The sequence below is a fragment of the Hemitrygon akajei genome, chromosome 18 (genome assembly GCF_048418815.1).
Source record: "Hemitrygon akajei chromosome 18, sHemAka1.3, whole genome shotgun sequence".
NCBI classification, from domain to species: Eukaryota; Metazoa; Chordata; class Chondrichthyes; order Myliobatiformes; family Dasyatidae; genus Hemitrygon; species Hemitrygon akajei.
In genome coordinates, this window is record NC_133141.1 from 64,642,970 (window position 1) to 64,655,867 (window position 12,898).

A 12,898-nucleotide genomic window follows, 5' to 3' on the forward strand; every position below is an offset into this window, starting at 1 on the left:
TGGGGTTCTAATATTTTTTGTCATTCATTCTTTGGGGTTTTATTCTACTCCATGGATGTCTGTGAAAAGTAATCATTTCAGATTGAATACTGCAAACATTCTCTGATATTAAATGAATCATTAAATAGAGTCCCTAAGGCAGTCTGACGTTGCCTTCAACCTCATTCTGGCAACTCCTGCGATGACACTGGTGCCAAATTGTATCGGCCCTTGCCCTTCCCTTGGACAACATCGGTGGCGTGGAAAGGGAGACTTGCTGCTTGGGCAACAGCCGGTCTTCCATCCAACCCTGCCCAGGCCTGCGCCCTGGAGAAGACTTTCCAGGTGCAGATCCATGGTCTCGCGAGACTAACGGATGCCAACAAATAGGGTTGTGAGGGATAATGGGTCAGCCATGATGGAATAATGGATGAGTCAATGGGCCAAATGTGTTTTGTGGCCTCATGGTCCCTGGTGCTGCTTTATCAAGGTAAAGTTAACATAAATGAAAACTGTGTTCTCTTTCCAACCATACTGCATGGTTAAATTTAGAATAAAATTTCCTGAATTACATAAATTCTGAATAATGCTTATGCTACCTCAGCTCCACTAACAGTTTATCCCTATGCCACCCAGTTAGCTGCTTCTACTTGGGTGGAGTTCATATACTGTCAACCAGGGTTATCAATAAAATTCAGTTGAATATCCTGCTTGCTGGCTTCCTAGTGTTCTCTGCACTGTCCCTCAATAACGAACACAATATGGTGTCAGAAGTGGTTCATCATCAATGAATTGGTGCTACAGACCAAGTGAGATCACCAACAAGAAATAATTTACAATAAGGCTGTTCTTATTTGCATATATTCATGAAAAATATCCAGAGACTTATCAACCTAAACTGTATGCACTATGAGGCATGAGCTGAGATCTGGTGGGCTTGGTCCTGGGCCTGGCCAAGATGGCCATTCACAGGTCTAGGCAGCAGAAAATAGAAGGCACTGCCCGGGCCGACTGCCTGCCCCTTTTCTGAGGATGCATTCGTACCCGGCTGTTTTTGGAGAGGGAGCACATAGTCACAATGGATACAGTGGGGGACTTCCAAGAGCAGTGGGCCCCCTGGGATATTGACTGTTTTGTAGATGGAAGTAGCTATATTTTAATTTGAGTATACTTACTGTTGTAAATATTGACTGTACATTGTGTATATGTGTTGTAAGTAAACTTGTATAGTTTTGTAAAAATAAGAGTTTAGAAGTGGCCTGTGTTGCTAGGCAACACATTCAAGCTACACCCAGAAGTGGATACATTGTAATAATCTGTGGACCACTCGCCTGGGGAAGTGCACAGACACAGCAGAGACTTTAGAGAAGTCAGTCAAAGTCTTGGAGAGAAAATAAGACTTTTGTAGTCCAAACAAGTAAAATCATAAACTAACAAACAGGAAAACAGAGCAAATACCTACATCTATTTAGCTAATAAAGCCCCCTGAGACATTTGATTTCTCTAAACCAGGGAACTTTGAGAGATGACTCAGGCGCTTTGAGAGATTTAGGGTTGAAATAAGCTGCAGTCGGTATGGTTTCCTTGAGGAAAAATCTTGTCTGACAAATCTGTTGGAATTCTTTGAAGAAATAACAAGCAGGATAGACGGAAGAGAATCGGTGGATGTTGTGTACTTGGATTTTCAAAAGGTCTTTGACAACGTGCTATAGATGAAGCTGCTTAACAAGTTACAAGATACTAGCAAAGATAAATCAGTGACTGATTGGCAGGAGGCAAAGAGTGAGAATAAAGGGAGCCTTTTCTGGTTGGCTGCTGGTGACTAGTGCTGTTCTACGGGGGTCTGTGTTGGGATCTCTTCTGTATGATGACTTGGATAATCAAATTGATGGCTTTGTGGCAAAGTTAGCAATTGAGACGAAGATAGGTGGAGGGGCAGGTAATTTTGAGGAAGTAGAGAGGCTATGGAAGGACTTAGGCAAATTAGGAGATTGGGCAAAGAAGTGGCAGATGGAATAGTATTGGGAAGTGTATGGTAGAAGAAATAGAAGGGTAGACTATTTTCTAAATGGAGAGAAAATTCAAAAATCTGGGGTACAAATGAACATGTCAGGATTCCCTAAAGGTTAATTTGCAGGTTGAGTTGGTGGCAAATGTGATGTTAGCATTCATTTCAAGAGGACTAGAATAAAAAAAGCAAGGATGTAATGTTGGGAGTTTATAAAGCACTGGTGAAGCCTCACTTGTAATATTGGGAGCAGCTTTGGGCCCCTTATCTAAGAAGGGATGTACTGACATTGGAGAGAATTCAAAGGAGGTTCACAAAAATGATTCTGGGATTGAAAGGTTTGTCATATGAAGAGCATTTGATGGCTCTCGGCCTGTATTCACTAGAACTCAGAAGAGTGGGGGGGGGTGACCTCATTAAAACCTATTGAATGTTGGAAGACCTCGAAAGAGTGGATGTGGAGAGGACATTTCCTATGGTGGGGGAGTGTAAGACTAGAGAACGCAGCCTCAGAATAGAAGGGTGTCCTTTTAGAATGGAGATGAAGTGGAATTTATTTAGCCAGAGAGTGGTGAATCAGTGAAATTCATTGCTACGGGTGGCTTTGGAGACCAAGTCATTTGATAGACTTAAGGCAGAGGCTAATAGATTCTTGATTAGTCAGGGCATAAAGGGATATGGGAGGAAGGCAGGAGATTAGGGCTTAGATGGAAATGGATTGGCCATGATGAAATGGCAGAGCAGATTCAATGGGACAAATGGCCTAATTCTGCTCCTATATCTTAAGGTCTTATGGGGAGCAGTCTCACTCAGGCTTCAAAAGAACATCAAATAAGCATACTGATATACTGCATGCGTGACAAAGCAGATGGCTTCGTGGGTGGGTTAGAACTGACAGATGCTCAGGCAAAAAAATACAAAACAGTGCAGGACAGCTTCAAAGAATATTTCACAGGAAAGCGAAATGTGATATATGAGAGGGCAAAGTTCAACTCCAGAAAACAGGAGCCAGATGAAAGGATAAATGACTTCATCACATCATTTTATGCCCTGTCAGACAACTGTGCATATGGAAATCTGAGAGATAAGCTCATTAGAGACAGAATTGTTGTTGGGCTACTAGACACCAAATTGTCAGTTGCAGGCAAATCTCAGACTAGAGAAAGCCATAACTATGGTCAGGCAAAGTGAGAATATTTGTCAGCAACAGGCGGATCTCAGGCACAAAAACAGTGCTGAGGTAAAGCTAGAAGCTGCACAAAGAGAAAGGTACAAACAAGATGCAGTCAGAATGACTACAGAAAGAGATAACAGTAGAGCCCAGCTCAAACAAATCAGACAAGAGAAACATAGAGCAGGTAAAATGACCAGCTGCAGGTGATTCTCCATTCCATTATCAAAGAGCTCTGTCTAGCAAAAAAAGTTAAGTGCCACCATTGCAGTAGAGTTTGTCATTATAAAAGCCAGTGTCACTCAAATACAGTTTTTCAGGAGGTCAAAGAAGACCATGATTCAAACAAAGAGAGACCTTTCCCTGGGCTCTGGATTCAAATAGACAATGCTAATGTACTACAGTTCAGCTGCAACATGAGGCAGTGATGTTCAAAATGGACACTGAGGTAGATGTCACAACCACTCCCAAATGTCTGTTCACAAAACTGGAGAAGAAAACAGGCATTTTGCTAAACCCAGCAATGAAATTGCTCATGGGGCTGGGAGAACATAAGCTCAGTGTGAAAGGAACCCATAAAAATGCGAAACAGTTAAAAGAGGATGTCTATGTTGTTCAGAATCTCTTCTCATCACTACTGGGATGACATGCAAGGTTCTTCACAAGCTAGATGCAAACTCAGGGTTCTGTCAGATCGGTTTAGCTCCTGAGTCACAGAAGTTCACAACCTTTATCACACCATATGGATGCTATGCCTTCAAGAGACTCCCTTTTGGCCACTCATCAGCCCCTGAACTCTTTCAGATGAGGATGAACCAAATTTTGGAGGGACTGGATGGAGTACTCATCCACTCATCTTCAGAGTTTCAAGTGAGGAACATGACAAAAGAGTGGAAGTTGCCTTGGAGAAACTGAAACAAGCAGGAATCACCCTGAAAAAAATGAAATGCGAATTTGCAAAGTCAAAGGTGAAATTCTTAGGTCACCAACTGTCCTCAGAGGGACTGCAACCAGATTCAGACAAACTGGCAGGAGTACAGAACATGGAAGAACCTACAAATGTATCAGAGATCTGCAGTTTCCTTGGCATGGTAAACCAGCTGGGAAAGTTCATTCCAGATCGTAAGCTTTTCTTTTCTCCTTGACTAGATATTCTAAAGCCATCGTTCCTGTACCCTACCATCTTTTCCATGTCTGATTGGAACATACCTAAGCAGAACATTTAGGTATTTAGATACTTGTGGCAAGTATCCCCTGAACATTTGCCATATTTCTGCCGTATATTTCCCTGAGAACATCTGTTTTCAATTTATGCTTCCAAATTCTTACCTGATAGCTTCATATTTCGCTTTACTCCAATTAGATGTTTTCCTAACTTGTCTGTTCCTATCCCTCTCCAATGCTGTAGTAAAGGAGATAGAATTGTGTTCACTATCTCCAAAATGCTCTCACACTGAGAGATCTGACACCTGACCAGATTCATTTCCCAATACCAGATCAAGTACTTGATCTTGTAGGTTTGTAGGCTTGTACTCCTCTTGTAGGCTTATTGTGCCAGGAAATCTTCCTGAATACACCTAACAAACTCCACCTCATATAAACTCCTTGCTCTAGGGAGATGCCAATCAATATTGGGGTAATTAAAATCTCCCATCACGACAACCCTGTTATTATTGCACTGTTCCAGAATCTGTCTCCCTATCTGCTCCTGTCCCTGTTACTATTGGGTGGTCTATAAAAAACACCTAATAGTTATTGACCCCTTCCTGTTTCTAACTTCCACCCACTGAGACTCAGTAGACAATCCCTCCACAACTTCCTTCTTTTCTGCAGCCGTGATACTATCTCTGATCAGCAGTGCCATGCCCCCACCTCTTTTGCCTCCCTCCCTGTCCTTTCTGAAACATCTAAAGCCTGGCACTCTAAGTAGCCATTCCTGCCCCTGAGCCATCCAAGTCTCTGTAATGGCCACAACATCATAGCTCCAAGTACTGATCCACGCTCTAAGCTCATCCGCTTTGTTCATGATACTCCTTGCATTAAAGTAGACACACCTCAAACCATCGGTCTGTGTACATCCTTTCTCTATCACCTGCTTATCCTCCCTCTCACACTGTCCAAGCTTTCCCTATTTGTGAGCCAACAGCCCCTTCCTCCATTTCTACAGTTTGGTTCCTAACCCCCAGCAATCCTCATTTAAACTCTCCCCAATAGCCTTAGCAAACCTCCTCGCCAGAATATTGGTCCCCCTCGGATTCAAGTGCAACCCATTCTTATTGTACATATCATGCCTGCCCCAAATTCATTCTATTGAATTCAAAAGATTATAAACCTAAGTGAAAATTGCAGATGCCAGAAACCTAAAACAAAATCAGGAAATGCCAGAATACAATCAGCAGGTCAGTCAGTGGCTGTACACCGATGCTGATTAATCTGTTGGGTGCCCCCTGCGTTTTCTGCATTTTTATTTTCAGATTATGTTGTCCAGACATGAAATTTTAACTGTCCATTTGCCTCTACTGAATTCCGACAGTGGTTCATTGTTTTTTTGCTCCAATTTCCAGCATCTGCAGTATCGTGTGCCTCTATGGATCTGATCCATTTGATATGTCTTTATGCAATAAACCCACCAATCCAAGAATCAGTCTGAACATTCCTTTTATTACAAGTTTATCCTTGCTTAAGTAGGAAGATCCGACTTAAGCACAAAATTCCAAATGGTGTCTCCCAAGACCTTATATATTTTTACTTTATTTGGAGATAAAGCATAGTAACAGGCCCTTCTGGCCCAACAAACCATTGTCACTAATTACTCCCATGTGACCAATTAACCTGTTGTCTTTGGAATGTGAGAGGAAACCTGAAAAAGTGGAGGAAACCCATGCAGTCATAGGGAGAATGCACACACTCCTGAAAGGCAGCAACAGAATTGAACCATTGTTGCTGGTGCTTTAATAGCATTATGCTCACTGCTACACTACTTGCCACTCTTGGAGAAGGATATCTCTGCTCTTCTGCTCAAACCCTTTGACAATAATGGCCAACGTGCCATTAACTTTCCTTCTTGTCAGCAGAACCTGCTTGTTAATCCCACATAGTCAGAATAATTATAATGTCCTTTCCAATAAGTGGAGGAGGAAGCTAACCATGGCATACACATGGAGTCCTATAGGTTTGGAAGAGCTGTCCATTTGGAGATCTGTGATCAGTTCCTGTCCATCAGCATAAAGGATCCTTTATACTCCAGGAAAAATATTTTTGTTCTCCATGTGTGACAAATACTTGTCCCATTTTCAGGGCAGCACTTCAGCAGTTAGTGTAAAGCTTTACAATGCCAGCGAGCCAGATTCAATATTGCTGCAGTAGGTATGGAGTTTATATATTTTCCCCATGACTGTGTGGGTGTCCTCCAAGTGTTCCAATTTCCTCCCACATTCCAAATTCATATGGGTTAGGGTTAGCAAGTTGTAGGCATGCTACACTGTCATTGGAAGCATGGTGACACTTACAAGCTGCCCCTTGCATATCCTTGGACTATGTTAATCATTGACAATGCAAACATCTCATTTCCCTGTATGTTTCAATGTTTTGATGTACATGTGACAAAAAAAAGCTAATCACCTATCTTTATCTTTATAATATTCAAGAGGTAAATATCTGGTTAATTTTCCTGTGCTTCAAGAGGACATGACCTGGATAGTGAGGGTCCTTAATGATGGATGCTCCCTTCTTCACGCACTGCCTTTTGAAGATGTCCTTGATGGAGGGGAGGCTTGTGCCCAAGATGGAGCTGGCTGGGTCTAAAATACTCTGCAACTTGATAGCTTCTTGGTCAATGTGCATGAATTGGGCCAAAAGGGTCTGCTTCAGTTCTATATTACTCCATGACTCTAAAAGATAGAAATAGAAGAATCAGTGTCAGTGTGAAAAACAACATAAAGAAAACAATGAGAACTTAAATCAGGTTTTATCATAGGAACAAGAGTCCTTAAATCCTGTTTAACCTATCAGTAATGTGGTGACTGATTTCTGACCTCACACCATTGCCCTTCTTCATCCCCAGACTCCATACCTCTTCTCACTGACTAATATCTACAAGTCCCAGGCTTTATAAGGCATTGTTTGGACCATATTTGGAGTATTGGGAGCAGTTTTGGGCACCATATATTAGATAAGATGTGCTGATATTGAAGAGGGTCCAGAAGAGATTCATGAGAATGATCCCAGGAATGAAAAAGATAACGTATGTGGAGCATTTGATTGCTTTGGGCCTGTACTCATTGGAGTTTAGAAGAATGAGGAAGAACTCATTGAAACCTGCAGAATATTGAAAGGCATGGACAGAGTGGGCATGCAGAGGATGTTGCCATCAGTGGGAGAGTCTATGAATATGCAAAGATTGGAAGGATAAAGAATTGCATAGGTAATTATTAATTATTTTGGCACAGCATCGTAAGCTGAAGGCCTTGTTCTTGTGCAGTACTTTTCTGTGTTGTACACTCAGTGACCATTTTATTAGGTATTCCTTACATCGCTCATGAATGCAGATATAGTGGATTCTAGTTAATTGGGCCATTGGTTACTCGGAGGAGCCACTATATTGGACAACTCTTAAAGAACAAAAACTAATTGAGAAAACAGTGGTGATTACCTTAGTTTATTGGAGACACTATGCTGCTGAACTGGAATCAAATTGCCAAACAATTTCTAACCAGCGTCAGTCACATGAACTTTTGTGGCTGTTAGACACTGTGCCATGCTTAGAGCAAACAGTTTTTTTGTCACTGATTATTGGTGAGAAATAAGCAGTAAGACAATTCAGAACTGCCTTGCTCACTGTGTTTTCAAGCATTCAAGCTTAGAGATGCCAGAAATAACCGGGAAGGAAAATGAAATTATTTCACTACTTCAACGAGTTAGGAACTGCAAGGCATTTGAACATATCAAATATTAAGCCTCACGTCTTAATAAGCTGGTAAGGAAGGCGGGCTCTGTCGTGGGCAAAGTACTGGAGAGTTTAACATCGGTAGCTGAGCGAAGGGCGCTGAGTAGGCTACGGTCAATTATGGATAACTCTGAACATCCTCTACATAGCACCATCCAGAGACAGAGAAGCAGTTTCAGCGACAGGTTACTATCGATGCAATGCACCTCAGACAGGATGAAGAGGTCAATACACCCCAATGCCATTAGGCTTTACAATTCTACCGCCAGGACTTAAGAACTTTTTAAAAGCTATTATTAATGCTTTTTGAGATAGTGATTTAGATGTATATCATATTTTTTACTGAGTTAAGTATTGTATGTAATTAGTTTTGCTACAAGTGTATGGGACATTGGAAAAAAAAGTTGAATTTCCCCATGGGGATGAATAAAGTATCTATCTATCTATCTATCTATCTATCTATCAGCAATCATCTTGAACGTAACAATGAAAATTCCTGGATGAATTCCTCCATTGATAACTATTAAGAATTAATACACGGTTTTATAGTACTGTAGTAATATTGGTAGTCTTCTAATTAGTTCCATATTTCATTTAAATATATAATTTGTTACAGTAATTTGTCTCTTTTATACCTTTTTAACTATTTCCATGAAAATTCAGCTAATTCAGGTAGCCGGTTAATTGGGCTGACATGTACTGGTGTTGATGTGCCCCAATTAATCGGAATCCACTGTATATAATCAGCCGAACATGTGGCAGCAATTCAATGAATAAAAGCATGCAGTCATGGTCCAAGAGGGGTCAGTCATTGATCAGACCAAACATCAAAATGGGGGGAAAAAAATTTTTGACCATGGTATAATTGTTGGTGCCAGATGAAGTAGTTTGAATATCTCAGAAACTGCTGATCTCTTAGGATTTTCACACACAACTTTTCACTCTGTAAAGTTTACAGAGTATAGTACAAAAGACAAAAAAAAAATCCAGTGAGCAGCAGTTCTGTGGGCAAAAACACCTTGTTAATGAGAGAGGTCAGAGGAGAATGGTCAGACTGGTTTAAGCTGATGGGAAGGTGACAGTAACTCAAATAACCACACATTACTATAGTGATGTGCAGAAGAACATCTCTGAATGTACACCATGTCAAACCTTGAAGCGGATGGGCTAGAACAGCAGAAGACCATGAATGTACACTCAGTGGCCACTTTATTAGGTACAAGACATTCCTAATAAAACGGCCACTGAGTACATGTTCTAAGCTGAAACTAGCATGATTTTCACCCAGTCTTTCTCACCAGCTTCAAATAACTGATTCTGAAATCTAGGTGGAACATCTTCAGCATCTCCTGACATATTCAAACTTAGCCAAGTCCATCATGGGCACTGGCCTCCCCAGCATTAAGGACATCTTCAAAAGGCGATGTCTCAAAAAAGCAGTATCCATCACAAAGTGCCTCCTTTGCCCAGGACATGTTCTCTTATTATTACTACCATCAAAGAGAAGTTACAGGTGCTCGCTTCGGCAGCACATATACTAAAATTGGAATGATACAGAGAAGATTAGCATGGCCCCTGCGCAAGGATGACACGCAAATTCGTGAAGCGTTCCATATTTTTTTTTAAAAAAGAGAAGTTACAGGAGCCCGAAGAAACTACTTAAAATTTTAGGAACAGCTTCTTCGTCTTCATCATCAGATTTCTGAATAGACAATGAATACTACGTCACTATTTTTGCTCTTTTTTGGACTATTTGTTGTGTATTGCCAGCTCCATGGTTTTCTGTTGATTCGTTTAATGTTTTGAAATTACAAAACATAACACTACTTATTTAAATGATTTTTAAAATATTAAAATATTGTAATTGATAGCTTTCTTATGCCTTGCGCTGTATTGCTGCTGCAAAACAACAAATTTCACAACATATGTCATTGATTAAAAAAAACCTGATTCTGATTACAATCCTTCTTGTAAAAGCACTTGAGATGCTCCAGAACTCACTCAAAGCTCTTCCACTGTCTGCAGATACATTCTTTCATCTGTCGTGCTTTGAAAACATGTTGCCTATCCAACTTATTTCCCCATTCCTTATCAACAGTTTTTCATTTGGTTGCTTGTGGATTATCTACAATGCATTTTAATTACTTTAAGCAGGAAAGGAGAATCTATCATTATCTTTCCTGAGCCATGGAAGTCATTCACAAACACTTATCAAAAGCTGACAGCCTTGTCTCTGTAATATAAGACGCAGACTTGACCAGTTTTCTTCTTGACTTTCATTCTAACACTGTTTCTGTGGCCTCATTTGCTTCAATAATTATATCAGAATATATTTTATTACATTTTTTCCCAAGCAGAGAATTGATAACATTGCTCATTCAATGTTTCCAAAACTGTTTTCAAGTTTAAAGTAACCTTTACTTACCTGAATCGGGCATACCATGCCTTGTTAACTTGTGGTTAATTTTACTTTAAAGTATCTTCTTGGGACGTCATAGTATAGCGGTTAGCGTAACTCAATTACAGGGGCTGTGACTCAGGTTCAATTCCCGACTCCACCTGTAAGGAATTTGTATATTCTTTCTGTGATCACCTGAGCTTCCTCTGGATGTTCTGATTTCCTCCCACATTCCTCCCACATTCCAAGGATCTACTGGTTAACCTACTGGTTAGTAGGCTACTTGTAATTGGGTGGCGCAGACTCTATGGGTCAGAAGAGCCAGCTACCTTGCTGTATTGCTAAACGAATAAATAAAATATGTCTGAGGATACTACAGCACAGATGTACAAATTCCATTCTCACTGAAGTGTGGGGGGCTTCTGACTTCTCACACTATCCCAGAATTTCCTACCAGGTCCCAGGCATCCTGCACCCATGGACTGGATTTTCAATGCAGGCATTACTGGTTGCATCACCATTTAGTATGGAGGGGCCATTGCACAGAATCGGAAAAACTGCAGAAAGTTGCAAACTTAGCCATCTCTATCATGGGCACTAGCCTCCCTAGCATCGGGTACATCTTCAAAAACAGAATGAGGGGGGACCTCATAGAAACATTCTGAATGTTAAAAGGCCTGAACAGATTAGATATGACAAACTTATTTCCTATGGTAGGGGAATCCAGGACAAGAGCGCACGACTTCAGGATTGAAGGACGACCATTTAGACCAGAGATGTGAAGAAATTACTTTAGTCAGAGGGTGGGAAATCTGTGGAATTTGTTGCCACGAGCGACTGTGGAGGCCATGTCATTGGGTGCATTTAAGGCAGAGATAGATAGGTTCTTGATTAGCCGGGCCATAAAATAGTATGAGGAGAAGGCAGGGGAGTGGGATGACTGGAAGAATTGGATCAGCCATGATTGAATGGCGGAGCAGACTCAATGGGCCGAATGGCCTACTTCTGCTCCTATATCCTATGGTCTTAAAAAAAGATGCCTCAGAAAGGTGGCATCCATCATTAAGGACTTCCATCACCCAGGACATTCCCTCTTCTCATTGCTGCCATCAGAAGGAGGTACAGGAGCCTGAAGATACACACTCAACAATTCAGGAACAGCTTCTTCCCCCCCCCCCCCACCATCCGATTCCTGAATGGACAATGGACCCATGAACACTACCTCACTACTTTTTTTGTTCTCTTTTTGTACTACTTATTTATTTATTTTTATTAATTTATTTAATTTATTTATTTTTTATATATATTTCTTATTGTATTTTATAATTTTATAAGAATTATTATGTATAGTAATGCATTGCTGTTGCAAAACAACAGATTTCATGACATATCCCAATGATGTTAATTCTGATTCTGATTCTGGCCCCTCAACTTTGGGTCTCATCATTTGAAGTTTAATTAGAAAGACAAGTTTAGCTAAGAATGTTGTTTGTTTGCTGTCTCGTTGGTTTTAATTAACCAGCAGTAAGTTACTGTATTATTGATGTTGGTTTATTATTATCATATGCACCAAGTTACAGTGGGACATTTTATATTTTGTGTGCCGTTGGAACATTACTTGTCATATGTAATTACAGCAAGGTAGCAGAAGGAAAACAGGATGCAGAATGTGTTGTTTCAATTACAGGAAATGTTCAGCATAAGTCAACAAATGAACTGCAAGGGCCATAATAGTCATAGAACACTACAGCGCAGCAAACCACACGAAACTATTATTCTGCCTAGTCCCATCAATTCGCACCAAAACCATATCTCTCCCATCCATGTACCTATTCAAATTTTTCTTAAATGTTTAAATCAAACCTGCAATCACCACTTCCACTGGTAGCTCATTCCACTCTCACCACCCTGAGTGAAGAGGTTAGAAACATAGAAATATAGAAAACCTTCAGCACAATACAGGCCTTTTGGCCCACAAAGCTGTGCCGAAAATGTCCTTACCAGACTCTAGACACTAGAATACTACAGCACAGTACAGGCCCTTCGGCCTTCAATGTTGTGCTGACCCATATATTCCTTTAAAAACGTACTAAACCCACATTACCTTGTAACCCTCTATTTTTCTTTCATCCATGTGCCTGTCCAAGAGGATCTTAAATACCCCTAATGTTTTAGCCTCCACCAGCATCCCTGGCAAGTTATTCCAGGCACCCACAACCCACTGTGTAAAAAATTTACCCCTGATGTCTCCCCTTAAATTTCCCTCCCTTAACTTTAAACATATGCCCTCTGGTGTTTGCTATTCGTGCCCTAGGAAACAGGTACTAGCTATCCACCCTATCTATGCCTCTCATAATCTTGTAGACCTCTATCAAGTCCCCTCTCATCCTTCTACGC

The 12,898-nt window shown here is 40.8% G+C and overlaps 1 protein-coding gene and 1 non-coding gene across 2 annotated transcripts in view; both read left to right on the forward strand.

The window, feature by feature from the left end:
- Window positions 1–12,898, forward strand: part of LOC140741490 (plexin domain-containing protein 1-like) — an 810,319-nt gene that overhangs the window by 652,801 nt on the left and 144,620 nt on the right. The gene's annotated exons all lie outside the window — the stretch shown is intronic.
- LOC140741655 (U6 spliceosomal RNA) lies at window positions 9,617–9,723 on the forward strand. Its single transcript, XR_012102112.1, has one exon. It is a non-coding gene; the product is annotated as a U6 spliceosomal RNA (small nuclear RNA).